General features: G+C 41.0%; 1 protein-coding gene across 1 annotated transcript in view; it reads left to right on the top strand.

The window, feature by feature from the left end:
* COG6 (component of oligomeric golgi complex 6) overlaps positions 1-12,233 on the top strand; it is a 118,461-nt gene extending 106,228 nt beyond the window's left edge. Inside the window, exon 20 of the mRNA XM_058180349.1 lies at positions 12,084-12,233. The gene's annotated coding sequence lies outside the window, so the exon portion shown is untranslated. The remainder of the gene's footprint in view (positions 1-12,083) is intronic.
* Positions 12,234-24,126: the final 11,893 nt, after the last annotated feature.

The following is a 24,126-nucleotide window of genomic DNA, read 5'->3' as shown; positions in this document are numbered from 1 at the left end:
ATGTGGTGGAATAGGAGAGTTCTTATCGCGTGCCCAAAGAGGAATCACATAGAAGAATGTCAAGAGCAAAAAATATTGCGGAACATAATTAGTTATAGGAAATCAGATTGTGACTCAACACTAGAAAAATTCTTCACAGTAAACTCCCCTTCCATTGGCTCTATTCAAGCAGAGGCTGGTTTGAAATTAGCCCTGGTTATTTTTTCTATTTTAATACCTGGACAGAGTAGGTAGAACTTGATGGTCTGAATGGTCCTTCCAACTCTATGGATTGTAGGACTCTCTTATTTTGCACTAGGAACGGCTAATACATGCAGTGTGGAGTGCAGTGGGGCACTGTGCTGGTGTTGATATCTCTCACACTGGAAAATGTCAGGAATCGAGAAAATGTGGTTCTAAGTGTGGTTTCCTGAGCTGTGAAAGGCTCATATAAATGCATGATATTGTGCTGTTAATCTAAAGCTATGTGTTCCTTCCAAAACTGGAGTTATGATAGGCAAACATATTGTGGCAAAGCTTGATGGGCAGATGTCAGGTAGGCCCATCAGGAAAGGCATTTCAGGGTGGGGGTGGTGCTTGCTGTACTATTACTACCCTGCTCCTCAGGGCTGAGGTTGGTATTTTCTGGAGGGTCATTAGTAGCTTTGAAGTATCCTCTTATAGTTTCCTATAATCTCTCACTATGTGTGCGGCTGGTTGATTAATAGATTTCTTTTCATATTTTTCAGTGCTTTGGGAATTATATTCAGCTTCTGCATTTGGCTAGAAACATGATTTTTGTCTGTATTTGAGTGAGTTAACTATGCTCAGATGATGGCCCGGTCAAGCATCCACCACTCTCATGGCATTCAGCCCACAGCTGGTTGGGCCAATTTCATATTTTCCACGCAACCTCAGGGAATGCAAATGTGCTTTGCAGATGCCGCATGGAAATGATTGACCAATCCATGAATACCAACACAAAACATTATCTCTCAATCTTTTTTTTTTTTTTATCAAGACTCATCTTGAACAGCGGTTCTCTTTTCAGGGATGAGCTGCGGGATAATTAAGATATAATTCCTACCTTGCCAGGCATTTGTGGAAGCCGGGTGAGCAGAGGAAGATTTTGAGATGAAAGAGCCCTACTGTTTAGAAGGCATAGTATTTCGAAAGCAGCGCGAAACACTGGCCTGAATTGTGGTGGGGCTGAAAATGACTTGGAAACGAGATCCAAAATGTAGCTGGGTTTTAAATAAATAAATAAATAAATAACTCTTTACTCAATTGTGTCGCGGCATCACACTAAGTGCCTTATTCTCTGCACTTTTGACACAGCCAGCTGCCTTTGGAAGTCTCCTTAAAAGTCAGATTGGGTTCAAGCTGTAACAGGCACAGCAGGCCATTCTGCTGACAAGTCACATTGCCTGAATGCGCCCGCGAGCCCAGAGCAAAAATCCTTGCATACCCTGGGCTTTTTTTCCAGCTTGTTCCACGAGGGTCCTGGGGAGAGGGGTGTAGGCATGTCCATATGCAAAAGCCATTTCAGGAAGCATCTGTTGCTTTGTTACTATTGCCTTCACTGTAGCTGCCCCCCCTTACCAGCTGTTTTTGAAGGGAGGGAGCACGGTGATAACAACCAGATGCTGCCAACAACCTCATTAAATTGCCACTTTATAGACCACTATAGACATCAGTGGGAAGAAGCTGATGGCCAATGATCTAAGAAGTGAACATTTCTCCTGCCCATAACATAGAAAGTTGAGTAACCAGAGGTGCTCCCTTAGAAAACTTTCTGTGCAAAGCAGATCACACTAAAAGAAAGAAATAGAAAACATTATTAAAAAGAGACAACTCTTGCAGCCAGATCTAGATGCTAAGAGTTGCTGAGAAAAATTGGACTGTCAATAGAATAGACTAGAATAGAATTTTGTATTGGCCAAGTGTGATTGGACACACAAGGAATTTGTCTTGGTGCATATGCTCTCAGTGTACATAAAAGAAAAGATACGTTCATCAAGGTACAACATTTACAACACAATTGATGGTCAATATATCAATATAAATCATAAGGATTGCCAGCAACAAAGTTACAGTCATACAGTCATAAGTGGAAAGAGATTGGTGATGGGAACAATGAGAAGATTAATAATAGTGCAGATTTAGTAAATAGTTTGACAGTGTTGAGGGAATTATTTGTTTAGCAGAGTGATGGCCGAGTATAATTTCAAGCATGAAATTATAGAAGATACATAGAACAATCAGACCAACATGCTGGGAACAAGTTGATTTGAGAATCATGGGTAGAAATGTGCTCATTAAATATGGAAAAAAGCTACATGTGAATTGGAGCAGCTAATGGACAGCTGCAATGTACAATTCTTTTTCTCTTTGAGAAATGTGATAGGAGATAATAAAACAATGGCTAGATAAATAAAAATATTAATGTGAGTGTTTGGAGGCAAAGAAGCAGAGAGTTGAGGGTTGTTGTTGTTGTTGTTGTTGTTTCTTTTGTTTTTTTGAAAATGAAGTCAGAAGAACCCCAAAACGGACATAAATTACTAGACCTTTCTTGGAAAGGATGGGTGATATGTATAGCTTTTTGGGCTTTTGGCTAAGATCGAATGCTGACTTCCTATTTATCACCTTTGCCATTTAAATTATTTTGTAAAAAATCAGTTGACCTCCTAGGTTCACTATACACATTGGACCTTGAGAAATAGTTTGGATACTTTCCATCTTGGTTTCTTGTCAGCACCAGCCATCTCAAGTAATTCTACAGTACTATTCCCAAGCCCTCAGCTTCTGGTATAGGCATGCTCTCAACAGTAAGCAAAGCAATGCTGCAGCTGCTTCAAACTTTAGCAAACTGAAATCCCCAAGTGATGGTAGACAAGCCAGCGTACTTCATGATTATAATGCTGCAAATTGCAGAGAATTATCACTTCTTGTGGATGAGGTAATAACAGTGTACAGTACCCTGGGAATGGATTCAAACTGGTTGATGGGTGAACAAGAACATGCAAAAGGCAAAATGCTTAGTACTTACTTACTTAGAACAGTTGGTTGGCTGAGGTATAGATTACTAGTTATGGCAAAACCATATTTATATGCAATTAACTTTATATAATGCAGATTTAAGTGTCTCCCATTTTAATGTCTTAATAGATAAAAGTACTAGTTATTAGACATAGGCATGTCTGACAATATTTTTGTATGGTAGATAATCTTTTTAGTTCTTTCATATTTAAACTCTCTCCTGTGTAAGTGCCAAGCTCATATTTTATTTCTTTCAGAGATTTTACTAGTTAACAGTATTCTGCCTCCGGAATGCTAAACCTTCAAGCAGAGAGAACTGCTTGCAACAAATAATTAAGCATAAAAGACACTTGATTTCTCTAAGTGGCAAGAAATCCAGATCGTGGCCTTTTTAGTTCCATTTGCAAAGAGGTGACCAAAGATTTTGTAATATTTGGTGGGTTATTTACAGATAGACAAGTTGAGCATTGTAGAAACATAGTTTAAAGCAGGGTTGGCATACTTTAAACCAGTCCGTGTCTACCTTGCCAGGCTTCCCATATTGATCCACTGTACTTGAAGTTAATGTCTTCACCGTCCCGAAAATCTGATCTACCCCTCTCAGTTAATCTGCCATTTCACAATTTAATATATAATATAACAACAGAGTTGGAAGGGACCTTGGAGGCCTTCTAGTCCAACCCCCTGCCCAGGCAGGAAACCCTACACCATCTCAGACAGATGGTTATCCAACATTTTCTTAAAAATTTCCAGTGTTGGAGCATTCACAACTTCTGCAGGCAAGTCGTTCCACTTATTAATTGTTCTAACTGTCAGGAAATTTCTCCTTAGTTCTAAGTTGCTTCTTTCCTTGATCAGTTTCCACCCATTGCTTCTTGTTCTACCCTCAGGTGCTTTGGAGAACAGCCCAACTCCCTCTTCTTTGTGGCAACCATTGAGATATTGGAACACTGCTATCATGTCTCCCCTAGTCCTTCTTTTTATTAAACTAGACATACCCAGTTCCTGCAACCGTTCTTCATATGTTTTAGCCTCCAGTCCCCTAATCATCTTTACTGCTCTTTTCTGCACTCTTTCTAGAATCTCAACATCATTTAAACAACATTTAAACACTATCAAGGAAGTGTGCATCCTTGTTTTACCCCGAAGCTGGGTCTTGGGAATCTTGTGCCTTAGAGCAGGGGTTCCCAACCTTTCGGACCTCAGGGACCACTAAATTCATAATTTTAAATCCCGCAGACCACTAATATGATCTGCTTAAAGACTGGCTGGGTGGGCGTGGCTAGGTGGTCATGTGACTGGGTGAGCACGGCCAACTCGATGACACTCACGACGAGGGGTGCCTCGCCGACCTTTACTTGTCCCTCCCCTCCCAGCCATTCCTTGCCTTCCCACCCGAGATCTTTAGGGCCCCAACAGGAAGCAGTTGTTGGAGCTAAGCAGCCACTATGAGAAAGAGTTGCCAAAACAGCTGGCTCAGTTCAAATTGGATCTGACTGAGAAGGAGGCTCAGCAGAAGCACTTCACTGAGGACTAGAAGCATAGGCTTTCCAAGCAGAGGGAAGACCTGCAGGAGTGCAAGGCCAGGTATCAGCGCCTGGAGGCTCAGCGGGCTGAGATGATCAGCCAGTTCCAAGCCATGGTGCAGTCCACTGGAACAAGGCCCTCCAGCTCTTCACCACCAGCAAAGCTTCCCTCCAGCCTTCACCCAAAGCCCCACACCAGGAGGCAGAAGCAGACCCGAAGTCAGAATTTCTGTCCCCCCAACCTACACAAGAAGACCCCAAAGGGGGAGACTCTCTGCAGAAACACAAATGTTCATTGCATGTATCCGTCCCAGGGGCCATAGTTTGAGGACCCCTGATTTAGTGCAATATAAAAAATGCAAATAATTTTTCTGTGGACCACCAAAATTTTCTCACGTACCACCAGTGGTCCACGGACCAACAGTTGGTGACTGCTGCTTTAAAGTACACTTAGCGGGTAGCATTCCCAATACTACCTCTCCAAAGTTGTAGCAGCATTCAGAATTAGTTCTCCTTTTCTGCCGTCATTCTTGCCTTTCCAAAAGGGCAGAAGATTTACCCAACCATAGTAGCTAATAGATCTGCCAGTTAATTCTCTGTTATCCGGCCCTGCGAGCTTATGATAATATTGTTTAAGCTACACATTCTGATGTTCCTATGGGGGACAATTATAGACGGCCACAGAGTGTTTAGCTTTGATTTATTCTGTTTCAGTGATCCATTAAGTGCACATTAATCTTTGATGCAACAGGAAAGCAGCAAGTACAGTCTAGATCAAAGAGATTGCTTTAGACTATCTTCCCCAGCCTGATGCATGTTTGCTCGTTCTCCTGCTGTTTAGGAGTACAACACCCACAATCTCTGGAAATTACTGATATTATGGTCTAATCCTTCTGGAGGGCACTAGGTAAAGAGGACTATGGTAAGCTATGTGGTGCTAAAATAGGTTTATCAAGCCTATGTCCTACATGTGGTACAAGAAAGCAAGCCAAAAAGCTAATGATAGTTGGAAAAAACTTCAAGAATGCCTTGGCGGTTAACAAGATGAGCTATATCCAGACTCAAGTTCCTACTTGAAGAACTTTTGCCTGGTCAACTTGACCTATTTCAAAGGATTCTTTCTTTGAGGTTAAAATGTGTGTCATCTTGATTTCTCAGAGGAAAGGTGGTGTAGAGCTAGGTAGGAAGAGAAATGGAGTGCAACCAACAGATAAAATCAACAACTGAATTAAGCAAGCTACATGGAGGGAAGACATGGGTTCTGTTGTCTGACCCCAAGATCCTCTTTGCCTTGGGGTTTTAAATATTGTGTTTTTGTAAAAAAAAACAAAAAACCAGCAGCTCTGTAACTAATTAGTCTTTAGGCGGTGATGACGTTATTCTGATTTTTCCCCTTCTTTCGCCATGCAACAGAAGCCACAGCATTGTCTGGCGTGCTGCAGCACCCTCTGTGATTATGCTGTACTCCTTTCACCTTACAGCAGTGGTGCCTGCGGGCCAAATCTGACCCATGGGGTGCTTAGATCTGGAGCGTGGGGCCACCCTGGAAACAGCGAAGGGCCAGCCTGCAGTGCCTCTGCCAGTGAAAACGGAGCTTGTGGGGAGGTGTCTGTGTGCAGCTGCCCCGGGCCTCGTTTTTGGCTGCAACAGCCTCCTGCAGCCCTCTGCCAGTGAAAATGGAGCTGGGGACGGGGAGGCTCCGATGGGAAGAGAGCAAGGAGGAAAAAGAAGGAAAGAGGGGAAGGAAGAAGAAAAGAGAATGAAGAGCAAAGCAAAGCAAAGCAAAGCAAAGCAGACAATAGATCCCCCAGCTCCACCCAGGCCACCACATCTGCCCCTGACACGAGTGATGTCAAGCTGGCTAAGCCCATCCTGGCCATGCCCCTCCACCCCCAAGGTCATACACAATCATGATGAGGCCCTCAATAAAATAAAATAAATAAATAATGACAAAATAAAATAAATAAAATAAAAAATAAATAAGTAGGGCAGAGGAAGGAAGAATATACTCGATCTCGCATCATTATCCTGGGACATGTATATTTGCCTTCATTTGTGAGAATTTACTGGCCCCATTCCCTGAAGATCCTCGTTTTTTCATGTCAAGTAGCAGTCTGTGAAGGAGCGATTTACTTTTTCAGGCTCCTTGGACAATCGAGAACTGTTTTCAAATCATGGAAGTAGGATCCTCTTCAGACTTTGCCGTCCTCTTAACTAAGTGGGGACAGGAGAAGTGGCTGTGTGAAAAGTCTTCTCTCTAAATACTCTCCAAATACAAATAGTTGTAGCATCAGTTCAATTGCTGCATCACAGAAGGAGGCTGGAAGCAGCAAGCTCTTATGCTTTTTCATGTGAAGTCTTACTGTGCAGAACTGAAATTCTGCAGTTCTCTTTCCCCCAGTGGCAGGAATCCCAGCCCTGTCTTCCATTTCCCAACTGGGGGAATTGCTGGAATAGGATTGCCTTTTGAAGAATTGCTGAAGTAGAAATAGTAGCAACACAAAAGAAGAAATAGGCAAGAGGATTTGTCTAGTGGGGCTTAGAAATTTATTTATGTCCTTCCTGAGTCACCAAGGAGAGGTTGGTGAGCTCAGAATCTTGAAGGAATGGCACTCAAAGCCTCTCCTGCTCTAGATATTCCTTCTGAATGCTTGTAGCTTCCAAACTGTAATCAGACATCAGTGCTGGAGATCTGGAGCCCAGATGGTGACATGCATTTTGTTGCCCTCAAATGCTTTTGTCTTCCCAGAATGTTTGTAGTTGACCTGGGCAAATAAGTCAGTGGAATTTCATAGGTCTTCATTATAACCAGTCAAAAACTTCTGATTCATCTTCAGGAACCAGAAACACCTTACGGACCTTTTGTGTATTAAAAAATCATTTGTGATTTATGGTTTTGATGATTAGAAAAAATATACTATAAAAAGAAAGAGAGCAGCGATGTAACTTTAGACTAGAGAAAGAGGTTAAAATGTAAATACTGTTGTGAAAAACTGTTCAACCTATAACAAGTTTAAATAGTTTGTGGGAGTTACTGTTCTTTTTACTGTCAAACTGTGGAATGCAATGCCAAACATAATCCTTAAGATCCTTCCTCAGCTTGGCACCCTTCAGGTATGCTAGTACAATAAGAGTCATCTTACAGGGGAGATGGATGGTATAAAAATTGAATAAAATTTAAACAAACAAACAAACAGACGAACAAACAAACAAACAAACGAATAGGGTCTAACCAATTTATAGGGCCTTTTGTTTGCAAATGATATGTTTAGAGACATATTGTGTTTGGTCCAACCTGGAAGGATCTTTTACTTCTTTCTCAAAGTGATACGACCTTAAACCTGGAGAGGAGCTCCATTTCATCTTACACTATTTACCTTGAAATTTTAATGGGAAATTGTTCTATTGTGGAGCTACATTAATCGACAATAATTTGTACTTTTCAAGATGGATTTTTTTTTTATTGCAGTCAACCAGTCCTGGGGAAAGAAAAATAAACAGGATGAAATTTTTAAAAAGTCACCCAGGAGTTTTCTGTTGCAATAATTGGGGGTGCCTGTGAAGAACTTAGCAGCAGAAGAAAGGAACAGCCGGTCCCCAGTGCTAGAAAAACTGTTGTCCCTCAGTCGCTGTAATAGTCTGTAAGAATAAGGGGACAGGAGGGGAAAAGTCTTGGGGGACTGGAGAGGAAAAAGAACCATAGTCTAGACGACAGTCAGATAAGAGATATCTCAATCCACAGAAGGAAAGGAGGGGTAGGAACAGCATCTCAGAAGGGACCCTCCCTAGTTTCTTAGATTGTAAAGTCAAGGAAGGGGAGAAGTGCTTGCAAGATTCTGCTACTGTAACTTTACAATAAAGATATTATTAGCAATTCATGATAAGGGGGCTTTGGTGGTGCAGTGATTTAAAGAAGTTGGATTTCTGGGCCAGAGATGGTTAGCACCAGGGGTGAAATCCAGCAGGTTCTGACAGGTTCTGGAGAACCGGTAGCAGAAATATTGAGTAGTTCAGAAAACTGGCAAATACCACCTCTGGCTGGCCCCAGAGTGGAGTGGGAATGGAGATTTTGCAGTATCCTTTCCCAGGAGTGGGGTGGGAATGGAGATTTTGCAGTATCCTTCCCCTGCCACGCCCACCAAGCCATGCCCACCAAGCCACACCCACAGAACCGGTAGTAAAAAAAATTGGATTTCACCACTGGTTAGCACTCTGGGGGCAGCGTCTTGAGAGTAAGAGGGAGCTGATGCCAGACCTGCCTGATGTGAGGCGAGGTCAGCAGAAGGAAATCGATTACCCGACACTCTCTGAACGTTGCTAGCCAGCTAGTGCAAAGCTACTTCACGCTCTGTGGTGTACTGTCGATAGTGCGCATGCACAAACAAAATAAACTGGCAATCTTAGGCTGCCAGAACTACCCTGTGATTAAAAAAAAAAAGCAGCATAGGCTTCCCTGGCTATGTACGCTATATGCTTTTTCAAAAGATACTGATGGTTATGGTTTTGATCCAGTGCTATCTTGAAGGGCTGACAATCACAGACTCTGGCTTCTCCTCACCCAACGATCACCCAAGTGGATAGAAGAAGGCAAGGAGGCTGCTTCAGTCTGAGGCAACAACAGAGAGGAGGAGGGGTTATAGACGCAGTAGCAATGGTAGCCCCCTCCCTCGCTTTGCTTCTGTGCTCGTTGTGGCTCCTGTTGGGGTTCTGTGGGATCAGGGTGGCTGAAGGAGTGGGACAAGGGTTGGTTTCTGGGCCTCTCCTGCCTTTGCTATTGATAACCCCGGTACCTCCACCCTCATCTTGAGGCACAGATGGCTAAAATGACTTCATTCAGATCCTTTTGGAAAAGGGGAGAACCCAGTCTCATATACAGAATGGAGAAGATAGGACAGGACAGGACAGGACAGGACAGGATAGGATAGGCTAGGATAAAACCTAATTGCCACTTTAAATATACACTAATTAGCATACATTAAAATAAAATTGCATTGCATTCAGCTCTCAAAAAGATAACCATTATGCATATACCCACATACACACGCATGTATCACATAGAGAAACATCACAGTCTCATTCAAATGCACACATATACAGGGCAATAAGAACAAGAACAACAAATCCTCCAAGTTTACAAGATGGATGGCACAAGGATCAAAGCTGTTACAGAATCTAGTAGTCCTGCTATAGATACTTTGAAATCTCCTCCCAGAGGGGAGCAACAGACACAGATCGTAAAGTGGGTGTGTAGGGCCTCTAACAATGCTTCAAACTCTAAGCCCATTACATTTATAAGTAGTATCCTGAATAACAGGGAAGTGAGCTTCCTATAATAGAGTTTAGATTTGGAGGGATCCATTCTTTTAATTGATTATCAGTTACAACAAATCCTAAGGGTTCGTGCAGTTTTGGGGTGTCCCCCCCCCTCTTCCAGTCAGGGCCATTGATATCAATGGATGGAAAGAGATGGAATGGAAAGTTTCTTGACATAGGTTGTCCTTAAAAGAAAGTCAGAAGTAGGTGGGGGTTTCTGAGACTCAGAGGTTTGCATTCCGGGAACAGACTAACTTTATTACAGTGCTAAATTAGTTCATTTTCTGGTTTTGCTGGCTACACCAAACCACAGGCTAATGAAACAGACTAGGTTTGCACAATATGCTAAGCCACAAACAAGCCTAACCAAGTTCCTGGCTCACTTTCATTAAGGAACTTATCCCCTAGATAAAGAAAAATAACAAAAGATGGAGCTAAATGAGTGATAATTAAAGAAGATACAGAGTCTGTGAGATATAGACTCATAGCCAAACATGCATCTGGACACTGCTGAAATTCAAATGCAAAACCTGTACTGTTCTTGCCACTCCTTCAACAGACATACTGATATAATAAGATATATTTTATGCTGACTGTGGACTGTTAACTACCGTTGGAGCTGGATCTTGCAGAAAATTGCCTTCAAATGTAGGCGCAAAAGGAGTTTAAAGTGTTATTCCTGAGCCCATTCCAAGATTCAGATGTTATTCTAAGATTTGTATCTTCCACTTTGTTTTGATCCCTGGAAAGAGGCCACAAAACCCAGCGGCAGATGCAGTGCAGGGAATATGTGCAGAAAACACATATCCACCCCACCGTGGCCCCTAAAGAAAGGAAGGAAGGAAAAAAAGAAAGAAGGAAGGAAAGAGCAGAGCTCCTTGTCATTCTGGACTGGGAGGCAGGAAGGACACCAGTGGGGGTGGGACGGGTCTACTGTAAACATGGAGAAGCTGCAACCATTGAATGTCCTATCAATAGTCTGGGACGAATTGGGGGAAGCCCCCATTTTGTTTTCTTCCTTGAACACAAAGGCAGGGTGTAAAGGTTAAGGTAATCTAATCAACTGCTATTATGGATTTAGGGAAGCGAGTTAGGTTATAGTAGGAACATTTCACATAGAAAGTCCAGCTGCAGCCGCTCACAGTAAGCTCTCTCGGAAACCCTGTAGTCTCACTGCCAATGTCCGGATTTGTGTGTCGTAAGGCAACTTGCTCTCTTCTGATGATCGAGGGTAGGTGCAACTATTTGCATCTCATTACTGCAGAGGCTCTGGTGTTGATTGGCATCAGCTCAGCAAAAGCTTACAGTTATGCTTTTTAATAGTTGGAGAAAGGGGCTACCTGGTTTTTTTGCCACGCAGGGAAGGCTATGTTAATGAATTTCACAGCATAGAAATCCTGTGACAGCACAGACAGGTAGTTCTTGACCTATGACCATAATGAAGTCTACCCATTACAATTATAAGTTGTAATGGTTATAAAATACAGTTGGTTGGTCATGTGACTGACTTGATTTTATGAGTTTTTTTGCCATTATCATTAAGCAAGCACCACAGTTATTAAACGAACCAATGATTTGCTATGGGTGTGATTTTCAGTGGCAACTGGAAACAAGTGCTGGTTTTTGGCAAAACTATCATAAAATGTGGTCATGTCACATAGGACAGTGCAAATGGCTGTAAGTTATAGTTTGGTGTATAGTTTGGGGATGAGCTCTCTTCCTAGAATGAGGAAATGGATGATCCCACAGCTAATTCATGTTGTCTTCTCATCCACAATGTCTCAAGGAAAAATCTTTCGGACTAAAGCTATTGCGCCTAGTGTTCAATCTTGCAGTTCACAGGGAACTCCACAACAATTGTTCAATTGGCCCGACCCTCACTGTAAGGATGCCTCAGAAGAAGACTTTGAGGCAGGTGTGGCTTGCTGGTATTTCTGTCCACACTGATACTTCATTTTGAGGCCTAATGGGGAACCTTGAGTGGTGTTAGTGGTTGAACTTTGAGTGGAGGGTTTAGCAGTGGGCCTCAGTCTGAATCTACCACTATTTCTGATTCATTGTCTGAGGCAAAAGGTTTACTCTGCCTTGGAGCCAGTTACTGCCTGGGAAAGCAATGACATAAACATACCTCAATGCCTAATATCCTACTGTAATTAAACTAAAGTACATGTTATTGAAATAATCACATGTTTGCCCCATTTTAACCCCTTCTCTCTTCTTTCACAGAGGTTTCCTTGGTTATTTAACAGAATTTCTGGGAAATGTAAAGGGACAGAAAAAAGGCTGATAGCCAAGAGGAACTTACAACAAGATCTGATGTCTTTTGGAACTCCTTTAAAAATCTGGAAGCACTTGATGTAATTATGTTCAAATTTCCTTTCCTACCTGAAAACCATCACGAATCCGCTTTTAGACCCCTTGCAATTTGCATACCGAGCAAATAGATCAACAGATGATGCTGTTAATATGGCTCTGCACTACATCCTACAACATCTTGAGTCTCCAAAGACCTATGCAAGGGTCCTTTTTGTAGACTTTAGTTCAGCATTCAATACCATCATTCCAGACATTCTTCTAACTAAGCTAAACCAGCTACAGGTACCGGAACAGACTTGTAAGTGGATCACAAGCTTCCTAACAAACAGGAAGCAGCAGGTGAAGCTAAGCAAGATCACATCAAATACCTGTACAATTAGCACAGGGGCCCACCAAGGCTGTGTGCTCTCCCCACTTCTCTTCTCTCTGTATACCAATGACTGCATCTCCAATGATCCATTTGTTAAGCTACTGAAGTTCGCAGATGACACAACAGTGATTGGTCTCATTCGAGACAATGACGAATCCACATATAGACGAGAGGTCGAACGACTAGCCTTGTGGTGCAACCAAAACAATCTGGAACTGAACACACTCAAAACCGTAGAAATGGTGGTAGATTTTAGGAAAAACCCTTCCATACTTCCACCTCTCACAATACTTGACAACACAGTATCAACAGTAGAAACCTTCAAATTTCTGGGTTCTATCATATCGCAAGATCTCAAATGGACAGCTAACATCAAAACATCATTAAAAAAGGACAACAAAGAATGTTCTTTCTGCGCCAACTCAGTAAGCTCAAACTGCCCAAGGAGCTGCTGATCCAGTTCTACAGAGGAATTATTGAGTCTGTCATTTGCACCTCTATAACTGTCTGGTTCGGTTCTGCAACCCAACAAGAAAAACACAGACTTCAGAGGATAATTAGAACTGCAGAAAAAATAATTGCTACCAACTTGCCTTCCATTGAGGACCTGTATACTGCACGAATCAAGAAGAGGGCCGTGAAAATATTTGCAGATCCCTCGCATCCTGGACATAAACTGTTTCAACTCCTACCCTCAAAACGACGCTATAGAGCACTGCACACCAGAACAACTAGACACAAGAACAGTTTTTTCCCGAAGGCCATCACTCTGCTAAACAAATAATTCCCTCAACACTGTCAGACTATTTACTGAATCTGCACTACTATTAATCGTTTCATAGTTCCCATCACCAATCTCTTTCCACTTATGACTGTATGACTATAACTTGTTGCTGGCAATCCTTATGATTTATATTGATATATTGACCATCAATTGTGTTGTAAATGTTGTACCTTGATGAACGTATCTTTTCTTTTATGTACACTGAGAGCATATGCACCAAGACAAATTCCTTGTGCGTCCAATCACACTTGGCCAATAAAATTCTATTCTATTCTATTAAAATCCTAATAAGGTGGGGATCTGCCATGCATAAATCAGTATGGGTTTAGGAAGATATCTCATCAACTTTTTTTTACAAAAGCTTCTGGTTTCAGTAAGACTTACTCCCAGAAAGCATGTGTTGGCTTATGGCCTCCAAGATTTAATTTAACAAGCCAGCAAGTCTCCATTGACAGCCAGCGCCACAAAATGTGCACAGTGCTCTTGAATGACTCTTTCCAACTCTGTGTTTTCACTAATTGACCAAAAGTTTCCAACTCCGCTCTGGGCCTTTCCTTTCCGCTGACTCTGATCCATTCTTGAGTCAGCCAAAAAATATAGCAGCATCAAATTGTTGATTCCAATCCTGTCCCTGTGGTTTCTGCTTCTGGTCACTCTTGTTACCTGACCACCTTCCAAAGTAAGTGATAACACCAAATAAATTTTAGATACCTAGGAGGAAACCAGAAGAAGAGGAAAAATATTTCTCTAGAACTGGAATAGCCAAGATTGTCTGTCTCTCTTATGGACTGGGATAAGATTAAAGTCATCAATGTCATGGCAATATGGCCAGGGCACATTTATAGCATGATCAGGGACGAGTGATCCATCTGATCACTCCATCTGATTCAGTCTGTATTTACCATTGGTACTAAATTCAGACACCATGCCCCTTTTCTAGGATTCGGTTGGTAGAAAAATTGAGCCATCTCCTAAATTTATTACCCAGCCTAACTATGATGTTAATATCATCTATAGGTTATCTACTGAACTTGACCAGATTGGCCTGCTCACTGTCTTGTTTCTTAACTAGTATTCTAAATAAAACAACCAAAACAGCTTGTGCAGCAGGCAAAAAAGCTTCCTTCTGTTGCTAGGTTCCTCTTTTCAGATTTTTTTTTTTAAAAAAAGAACATTCTGCAGGACACCTGCAGCCTGAAATACGTTTGATTACCTCAGCTTTTTCCTACCTCATGTTGCTTAAGGTAGCCAATAAACTGGGAAAGGAAAAACAGTGACAACTGGACCAGCTGTTTTTCTCTCAGGCTACTTCCAGAAAAACAAGGAGGGAAGACAGTGCTGTCTCTTTGCTCATAAACACCCACCCACCCCCATTTTAAGTAAAAGCAGCCAGCCAGTTCTGGCAATGGGCTCAATTCTCAGACTGATTTAAAAAATAGCTATGCTTTCCTAGGCTCCATTCCCACTTAGAGTAGTCACATGCTCCATCCCCCGGCCCATCCCAAGATACTAGGAGCTGGAAATTTTAAATATGTTACATAATGTGGGAAGGCATTGCTTAAGCTTGCCTTCCCTAAACAGATGCCATCCAGATGTGTTTGAACTGCATTCCCAGTAATTCCAATGGAACCCTACTGCAAAAGTTTAATCCCTTTTTGTAACTTATATTTTGCAGATTGTAGAGAAGGGATTTATGCTAAGTTTTAAACTATGCAGGTTCCTCTAATACCTCTGCATAAAAGCAAATTTATGCAGCTGAAATTCAGTAGTGGGGGGAGGGACCAAGTTAGAGAAAACTTAAGATTTCATGTAGTGTTAAAGCAGGTCATTGCAAATGTTCTTTGTATGTTATCAGTAAGAAAGATTAGAACTGCTGGGCAGGAGTCTAATCCTTTTCTATGACAGTCCTCATGATTATCTCCCACCTGGTTATACAGGTTTCTATATTGGGACCGAAGCACCTGGGAAAAATCAGACAGAGGCAGGGAGAAGAGACACACACCAGAGGTTTCTGACTTACATCCGAAAGTCAAGGACATAGCTTTAAAAATATTTACTGAATTCTGTTTACAGTTGATAGTTTATGAACCTGAGCGTGTGCTCCTAGGTCATATTTTCCCCCTCGTCTCTTTACCTTTCACCCCTTGAATTTCTCCAGACAACATGGTTTGTGTTTTAATAGTATTTTTTTTCTAGGAAATTTAGTAGAACTATATATATATCAGACCCACCCAACAAGGCTATTGCATATTTTCAATTTTAGCCCTGAAAACACAACTATGTCATGGTAATTGTTTTGTACATATTACATCAGAAAACAGTATGTCATCAACCGCACTTATAAAAAGTTGTGCCCATTTTTAATATCCTCAATCCAAGTTTTCCCTTGCTATGCTGGGCTAATAATTAAAGTATGAGAAGGATATGTATATTTCCTCAGGTTTTTAAACTCATGTCTCTATCATCACAAATGAAGATTAGAGACATATGTTTAAAAACCTAGAGAAATACATCCTTCTCATACTTTAATTATTAGCTCAATGTAGCAAGGGAAAATTTGGATTGAGGAGATTAGAACGGACACAACTTTTTAAAAATTTGGTTGATGATATAGTGTTTTCTGGTGCAGTATGTACAAAACAATTACTATGGTGTAATTGTGTTTTCAAAAAAAAAAATCTCAGCAGTACTTACAAAGTAGAGTTGTAAAGCCATCAAGCCACCTTTCCCCTGAAAAAAATAAAACCAAGAAACTAGCATAATCAAGCATAATTCAAGCATAAACAAACATAGATCAAGTATAAATGGGGCAATGAACTATCTACATCACCTTTAATCTTCATTTGTGATTTTTAAAAAAGGTCCTATGGATAGTTCATTGCTCCATTTATGCTTCATCTATGCTTAATTATGCTAGTTTCTGGGTTTCAATTTTTTCCAAGGGAAAGGTGGTTTGATGGCTTTACAATTCCTGTTCATAAATACTGCTTGGATTTTGTTATATTTATTTTTTTGCCTATAACCAGACAAATGGACTCAAGTAAGAACATTCTGTATGAAGTGTGTGTCTGTGTGTGTCTATGTGCTATAAAGCAGGATCTCTGGGAATTTACAAGATTTGCTCCTTGGCAGTAATTTGAGATTACTCATTTAGGATGACCAGCAGCTGGCACAAGGATTGTGAAGGAGCTCCCTTACAAATGAAAGAGACTCCAATATAAATCCTGTCAGGATCTTATTAGTAGATTAGATTATCCCTGAAGGTGAACCGAGAGATTCACAGAATAGATATGTGTATCCATTAAGCCACTACGTATTGTTTAACCATGCTTGCTGTATTAACCATAAATAGCTAGATTTGCAAAACATGCTGCTCCCAAATCAAACCCATTAGGTACTTTTGTAAAACCAGGCCAAGATTTCCTGGTTTTGACTGAACAGTTTCATACTCATTGCTGCCTGCTAGCCTCAATCCAATCATGCCCCCTTTTTCAAAAATGAATTCCTGCAATTATTACTTGGCCCAAGATTACTTTATCTATCTGAATCTGTTCCCGATTTCTCATCCCTGATTAAATTACTAGTATTGCATTTGGCAGACAATATTATTCATTTATAGCAGAGGTGGGAAACTATTGCCCCTTTATGACTTGTGGACTTCAGCTCCCAGAATTCCTGAGCCAGCCATGCTGGCTCAAGAATTATGAGGCTTGAAGTCCACAGATAGCTTTCCACCCCTGATTTTTAGGCTCCGGATGAATTTATATTTTGCCCCTTGTGGAATTGTTTTGATACATCGTTCAGCCTCACTGGTCAGGAAATGAGCAACAAGGCAGTCTACTCACTCCTAAAAATATGAGCATCTAATCAAGCTGAATAAAAGAGCAGGTAACAGACCAGTGAAGCAGGATGGAATAGTGGCCTCAGTTGCACAAATCAATAGTTAACCACACATTCTCTATGCTTGTTTCACTATGGATGTAGTCAGCTAATTACAGTTGTGTGTATGTGCATCAGAGAAATTGACGTAAAAGTAACATACATTTCTTAGTATATAACTATTGTGGTTCCAACTTCCAACAGAACATTGCCATGCTCTAAAGTAAAAGCTTAAATTTTCCACAATAATTTTGTGGGGGGGAACCAAACATTTGCCATAAAAACTATTAGAAAAGGAATGAGTGTATGTATTGGGGAACATTAAACAGAAATCAGATATGTGAATGATATTGTTTCAAAAATGGTAAGAAATACAATACAATATTTCAGAAGCCCCAATAATTTACTATGGACTGAAAACAGGATATAGTATAAGTAACACAGCCTAAAACACTCAAAGCTGAAATTATTTCGGGTGTTTCAGCTAAACATATCCCAAAATGTAACAGTAGAAATATAGCAATTTGAAATACAAAAGCTATCAAAATGCATCAAATTCCGATTGACTGAAACAAATATAAGTCTCTCAGATAGTGATATAAAGCTTGATAAGTTTACACTAGAGATGGCCAACTTTTTCAGCCCAAGACAGCATTTTTTCCTTGAAAGGACATAAGGGGCAGAGATGAGGATCGCACACTCCAAAAATTGCAGGACCAAGACAAAAATACCATGACTGCAAGAATGCCATAGATTTTTCAAATCTTGCCAACTTCCATCCAGATGTGTAGACTTCAACTCCCAGAATTCTTAGCAATGATTGTACAGGCTGGGGAATTCTAGGAGCTCAAGTCCACCGAGGCTCCAAAGCAGTGGTGAAATTCAATTTTTTTTACTACCAGTACTGTGGGTGTGGCTTGGTGGGCACTGTGTGGCTTGGTGGGTGTGGCAGGGGAAGGATACTGCAAAATCTCCATTCCCACCCCACTCTGGGGCCAGCCAGAGGTGGTATTTGCCAATTCTCCGAAATACTCAAAATTTCTGCTACCGGTTCTCCAGAACTGTCAGAACCTGCTGGATTTCATCTCTGCTCCAAAGCTAAGAAACATTGTTATAGCATGTATTTCCAAAACCTGATGTTACATATATTTATTTAGCAATAAACAATACTGTGCTGTTTCAAAAAAAAAATACTAAAAAAAATAAATATTTGCAATAATCTATAAAGCTGGATGGCAAGTATCCACCTCAGAATCAAATGCTTCTAAAAATTGAAAGGAAAGAGAAGGACAGCTGAGATTAGTTGGTCTCTAGAGGACTCTGACACTTGGCCTATTCACACAGCATCCACAGCAATTGTGTTTCAGGTAGTTACAACCATTCATTTATTGATTGTTCCCAATTACAACAGCACCGAAAAAAATGTCATGACCATTTTTCACACTTATAACTGTGGCAGCATCCCTAGTCACGTGATCAAAATTCAACTGCTTGGCAACTAGCGTGTATTTATGATGGCTGCAACGTCCTGGGGTCACATGATCACCTTTTGCAACCTTTTGACAAGCAAAATCAATGGGGAAGCCAGATTCACTTAACAACTGTGTTACTAACTTAACAAAAGCAGTGATTCACTTAATAACTGTGTCAAGAAATTCATTTAATGATTGTCTCGCTTAGCTACAGAAATTTTGGGCCCAAATGTCATAAATTGAGGACTACTGGTACTAAGCTGAAGTCATCCTGATCGTGGGACAATGAAAGATATTACCAAATTATAAATTTAGGAATTTTTCCTCCCACAAACAAGCACTAAATGCTCCTTTTAAGGGGCGTTTTCAAATCTTATCTATAACTTGCCCTGTCAACTTTTTATTCTGCTACAGCCCCAAGATTTTCCTTCATCTTGTTTTCAGCTCATGAGTGAAAAAGATTTAAGTTATCTTTAGTCATTTCTGTTTGAAAGGAATCTTTGCCCTCTTAAGCCAGCAGCAGCCTTTGGCAGTTTCAAGGCATGTAAAATCTGATATATTTCACAACTGTTTTTTCAGTAGTGCTGACACTACTGAAAGGGGTGGGAACATCCTTGGTACTTATTGGCCACTTCAGACTGATGGAGACTCAAATCTCAAGTGCTCTTCTTTCTTGGCATTCCCTTTTTTTGGCAGGGGGGGGGAAGAGCTTGGCACAGCTATCATCCACTGTACCAACAACTCCTCACAGCCTTCTGAACAGCTATTGAGCGGGCTGTACTATGTGGCAAAGAAACCAGGCTGTTTTTATGTTTTTAGTTGATTTTGGCTAGATAAATTTAAGCACAAATGTAGCTTGCGCTGCTGGGCTTTGAGACAGCCAAATCTCCCCCTTTATATTCATTCCCCTATTCTTCCCACAAACTCGTTGGTGGTCCACAGAGGGTGCTATTAGGCTTTGAGACATCCAGTTCTGGCTGTCAGGGTTCCAAGTAACACCCCTAACAAAAGAAAACTCTGAGGCTTGAGTTTCCTCAAAGTTCCATTTTATTAGAGATGACATATTGGCACATCTGGGAAAACCCGAATCTGAAAGCTTCCAGGTTTTCCCCACCTAAAGGAAAGTTCAAATCCCTGCCCAACACCCACATGTCCATCACATGGTCCAATCAAAACACTGTCCCAGCTGGAGATGCCTCCCAGTTCCAGCCGTCCAGGTGCCAGGCAAGATGTCCTTGACTTTCTGAGAAAGGAATGTTATTATGACTATATATCACCCATGCTCCATACAATCCCCCCTCCCAGTTTTCCACAGCAGTAAATGTGGCAGGCCTGAAGATCCAAGGAAAAAGATGGCTTCTAGGCCTGACACTTGCACTTTACTCTGTGGCTCCCCCAATTTTGATAGGTACTGTAAAGCAGGGGAAGCAGATCAACTGCTTATCAAAACTTGGCACCTCCCTGAGATTCAGCCCTGCCCTATCTTGGTATCCTGTTGGTCAGATGAGGGAGGTTCTAAAAGTGAGAGGCTAGCAAAGCTAGATAGTTTAACAAATCAGTTTGTTTAACTTATTCTGCACACACAATGCTATGATTTGACAGAAAACCAAAAGAGAATCAATCAATCAATCAGCAATGGGGATAGCAACTGTTATGTTGGCTAATTTTCTTCCAGTTGAAGGTTGGATGGGTAGCATTTTAATTCAGCAGAGCTGAAGGCCCAATGCTCAGATTCCTAGGTTCCCTAATTTCCTGGATGCTGTGCTAACTGCTTTAGTTTGATGGAAGAAATGTCCCTCTGGGTTCAGTTCCAAGTGGGGAAAAAGATACTGGAAACATGGAGACTGCTTGGAAAGATGGTTTAATGGAGGATGGTTTGAGTTCCTGAACAGAAAAGAGCTGAGATACTGAGCGTGCCTTGGTTTTATGCCCTCTCTGAGCTTTGAACTTCCTGGGGCACAGGAAGAGTACCCTGATTCGTTGTCAGACTCCCAGGGGGTGGGGGCCTTAGCTAGCCTTGCTGGCTGATGTAATCTTCCCAGGTGCCATGTGGTGAGTTTCTGTTGCTAGATGGGTCCTATTGTGTTGCAGATGATGGTCCATTGACAAAGGTGGGGAGAAGGAATTTCTGCCTCTGGCCCATTGACAAAGTGGGTGGGGGGGAGGCAGGAAGCTGCAGGGAGCTGCTTTGTCCTTAAAATGTGTTTCTCCATTTCTCATCCAGGGAAATATAATATTCTGTCCTTTTTAATATTTTCTAAAATATTTCATTCTTCTAGAAGAGGGGTGAGTGCTAACTTTCTACAAGTTCAACATCAATCATGTTAATTTCTACTCCCCGAGGAAAATGGTTTGGCTCCATTTTTATTGATTTGATTTCCCCAAAACACTCTCTCTCTCTCTCTCTCTCTCTTTGCCTTCTATCTTTCATTCAAAGTCTTCTCCCTGCTTTCTTCTTCCTCCTTCTCCTCCTCTTCTGTATTTTGCAAGGTTTAATGTGGAATGCTGTCAAATGAATGGGGAAATACTGATAGAAAATTTAAATGGATGCTTCCCAGGAGGTTTGAGAAGAGAAACCTTATTTTGTTACACCTTACAGCTTGTGTCAGCAGAGCATATAGTTAAGTCACCTAAGATTATAACAAGGGGAGAGGATATATTAAGCAATTATAGTAATAGCAACCTTGTTAAGAATGAGCTACCTGATATGGGATAGAAGCAATAACAGTGCACACTCAAATGCAAGTGCAGGCTTGCATTGTTCCAGGAGAAAGCACCTGCAATTTACCCACAGGATTAACCCATGGATTCCCAAGAGATATTCCATGAATGTGTTTTCTAATTCCCTCTGCCTAATTCAGAACAGTTAAAATATGCTAAAAAAAGATAAATGTTACCAGTTTCCCAGTATGTATGTAAGAGAAAGGCAGCCGATGGCTTGCAAACTACCCTTTTCTGATCCTGGGAGACCTCTCTGACCTTATCACTAAAAGTTGGTGACATAAATATTCACCAGTTTGAAGTGGGAAATTCAGGCACATAGTAATATCTATCCTAAAATAGGCTAATTAATTCATTGATTGGTTGATAGGCTTTGTGAGGTGGGGGGGCCAAGAAATTCTTCACTTGCACCTCAAATCTGGGAAGGCCTTCTTTCTTTCTTTCTTTCCTTCTTTCCTTCCTTCCTCTGATTAGTATTTAAGATCATTTACTTAAAAACATTGAAACAATAAAAACAATAAAAACATTAATTCAATTTCCATTGACTAGCATTAAACATTTTATGGCTTATTTTAATCCTGCCCCTCACACAAAAATGAACAGGATGGTTGATATGTAATAAAAATGATAATAAATGTATGAAAATGTTTGAAACAGAAAAAAGTAAAAGAAGCTGATAAAACTGATGACATAAAAAATTAAACCCAACCTCCTTTGGTTAAGAGGGCCCTGAAAATGTTTTAAATAAAAATATATATGCCTCGTGGCATGATTAGACCTAGTCCTGGAGACAAAGATTCATAGCCCTATTTAACTGAGGAGGAGGAAGATCACAAAAAAAAAACCACCCACATTTTGAAGTAAGCAGTGTAATACCTATAACCTCTCTGAGATGGGGGTTGTCTGACTTTGCAGCCTTACCTTCAGCATCTAAGTACATCACTGCTAGGATGAAAGGATGTGAATCCTGAAAGCAGTTCAAGAGATTCAACCTAGAAATAAGGAGAAATTTTCTGACAGTGAGAACAATCAACCAATGGGACAGAAGTTGCCTTCAGAAATTGTGGGTGCTTCATCAATGGAGACTTTCAAGAAGAGACTGGATAGCCACTTGTCAGAAATGGTATAGGGTTTCCTGCTTGAGCAGGGGGTTGGACTAGATGATCTACAAGGTCCCTTCCAACTCTGTTCTATTTAGTTTACATAACAAACTGGCTGATTAATTTGAACAGCAACCAAAGTTAGCATCATCCCTCCATTCCTAAGAGGTCTGTAAGGGGCGTGCATAAGAGAACCAGCATGCCTACTCTCCCTGTCCTAATGTTCCTCTGTTTGTATCTATTTTATATATTCAATTCATGCTTATACTTATATATATTACCTACTAGGTACTTGACAAATAAATAAATTAAATAAATAATACAAATCTCTTGTGGCTGCACGCCCCAAAAGCATTGCATTGATGCATGAGGCAATCATGCTCACCCTTTCTTAGTTTTAATATTTGGCATCAATTAAAACTGACTTTAAAGTGGTTAAAAAGAATCCATAACTACCAAAGATTTAATTATTTATCCAGAAGGCTTTTATTTGAAAACAACAACCATTGCCTCTCTCTCTTTTTTTAAAGGAGACTGCTCCCAGTTTGCCCTTTAATATATCCCTTCAAGTAGTACTCTCTGGCAATTTAATTAGTAGGTGACTTGTTTGTCCAAGTAGTGAGGATTTTACTTTTTAGGCAGGGCCTAGCCTGCCCTCTTAAAGGATCAGGATAGTGTCTTGGTAGATCCAGCTTTGTCACTGGAGGCCCAGGAGAAGTATATGGGCTGGAGCAGCTGAAACTAATAAGCTACACAGCGGGAGCCTTGTCTCATTTCTCTATGTCTGGGAATATCTCTTATGTTAGGCTGAAAACTGCTTAGAAATGGCCCTTGTGAAGCTCATTTCGAAAGTACTGTTTCTTTCCTTCAAACAGGCTGTCATCCACGAGCCCTGGGCCGTGTGCAACCTTTAGAGCAGGGGTGTCCAAACTTGGTAACTTTAAGACTTGTGGACTTCAACTCCCAGAATTCCTCAGCCAGCAGCTGGCTGAGGAATTATGGGAGTTGAAGTCCACAAGTCTTATAGTTGCCAAGTTTGGACATCCCTGCTTTAGAGCCTCAAGAGTTATTCCCCCTGTGGTTCTTCCAAAAGATAAACAGGTATTTTTTTAAGGTGATAAAAGAGAGTGATGATTAAATACTAGAGGAGGAATCAATCATATTAACTGCACTGAATTAATTTAATTTTAATTAGATGGCCATTTAAATAAATTACATCAACTACATCAGAGGTGATATTTAGCAGGTTCTGACCAGTTCTGGAAAACCGGCAGTGGAAATTTTGAGTAGTTCGGAGAACCGGTAAATACCACTTCTGACTGGCCCCACCCCCATCTATTCTCTGCCTCCTGAGCCCCAGCTGATTGGGAGGAAATGGGGATTTTGCAGTAACCTTCCCCTGGAATGGGGTGGGAATGGAGATTTTACAGTATCCTTCCCCTGGAGTGGGTGGGAATGGAGATTTTATAGTATCCGTCTCCTGCCACGCCCACCAAGCCATGCCACGCCCACCAAGCCACAGAACCGCTAGTAAAAAATTTTGAATCCCACCACTGAGCTACATCTAGTCTTGGTCTAGATTCACGCACTTCTATGCCCTGCCTACTTTGGAAGTTTGTGTCCCTCC

Source organism: Ahaetulla prasina, chromosome 1 (assembly GCF_028640845.1).
Source record: "Ahaetulla prasina isolate Xishuangbanna chromosome 1, ASM2864084v1, whole genome shotgun sequence".
Taxonomy (NCBI): domain Eukaryota; kingdom Metazoa; phylum Chordata; class Lepidosauria; order Squamata; family Colubridae; genus Ahaetulla; species Ahaetulla prasina.
The sequence above is the reverse complement of the archived record's forward strand: the minus strand, read 5'-3'. Positions and strand labels throughout refer to the sequence as shown.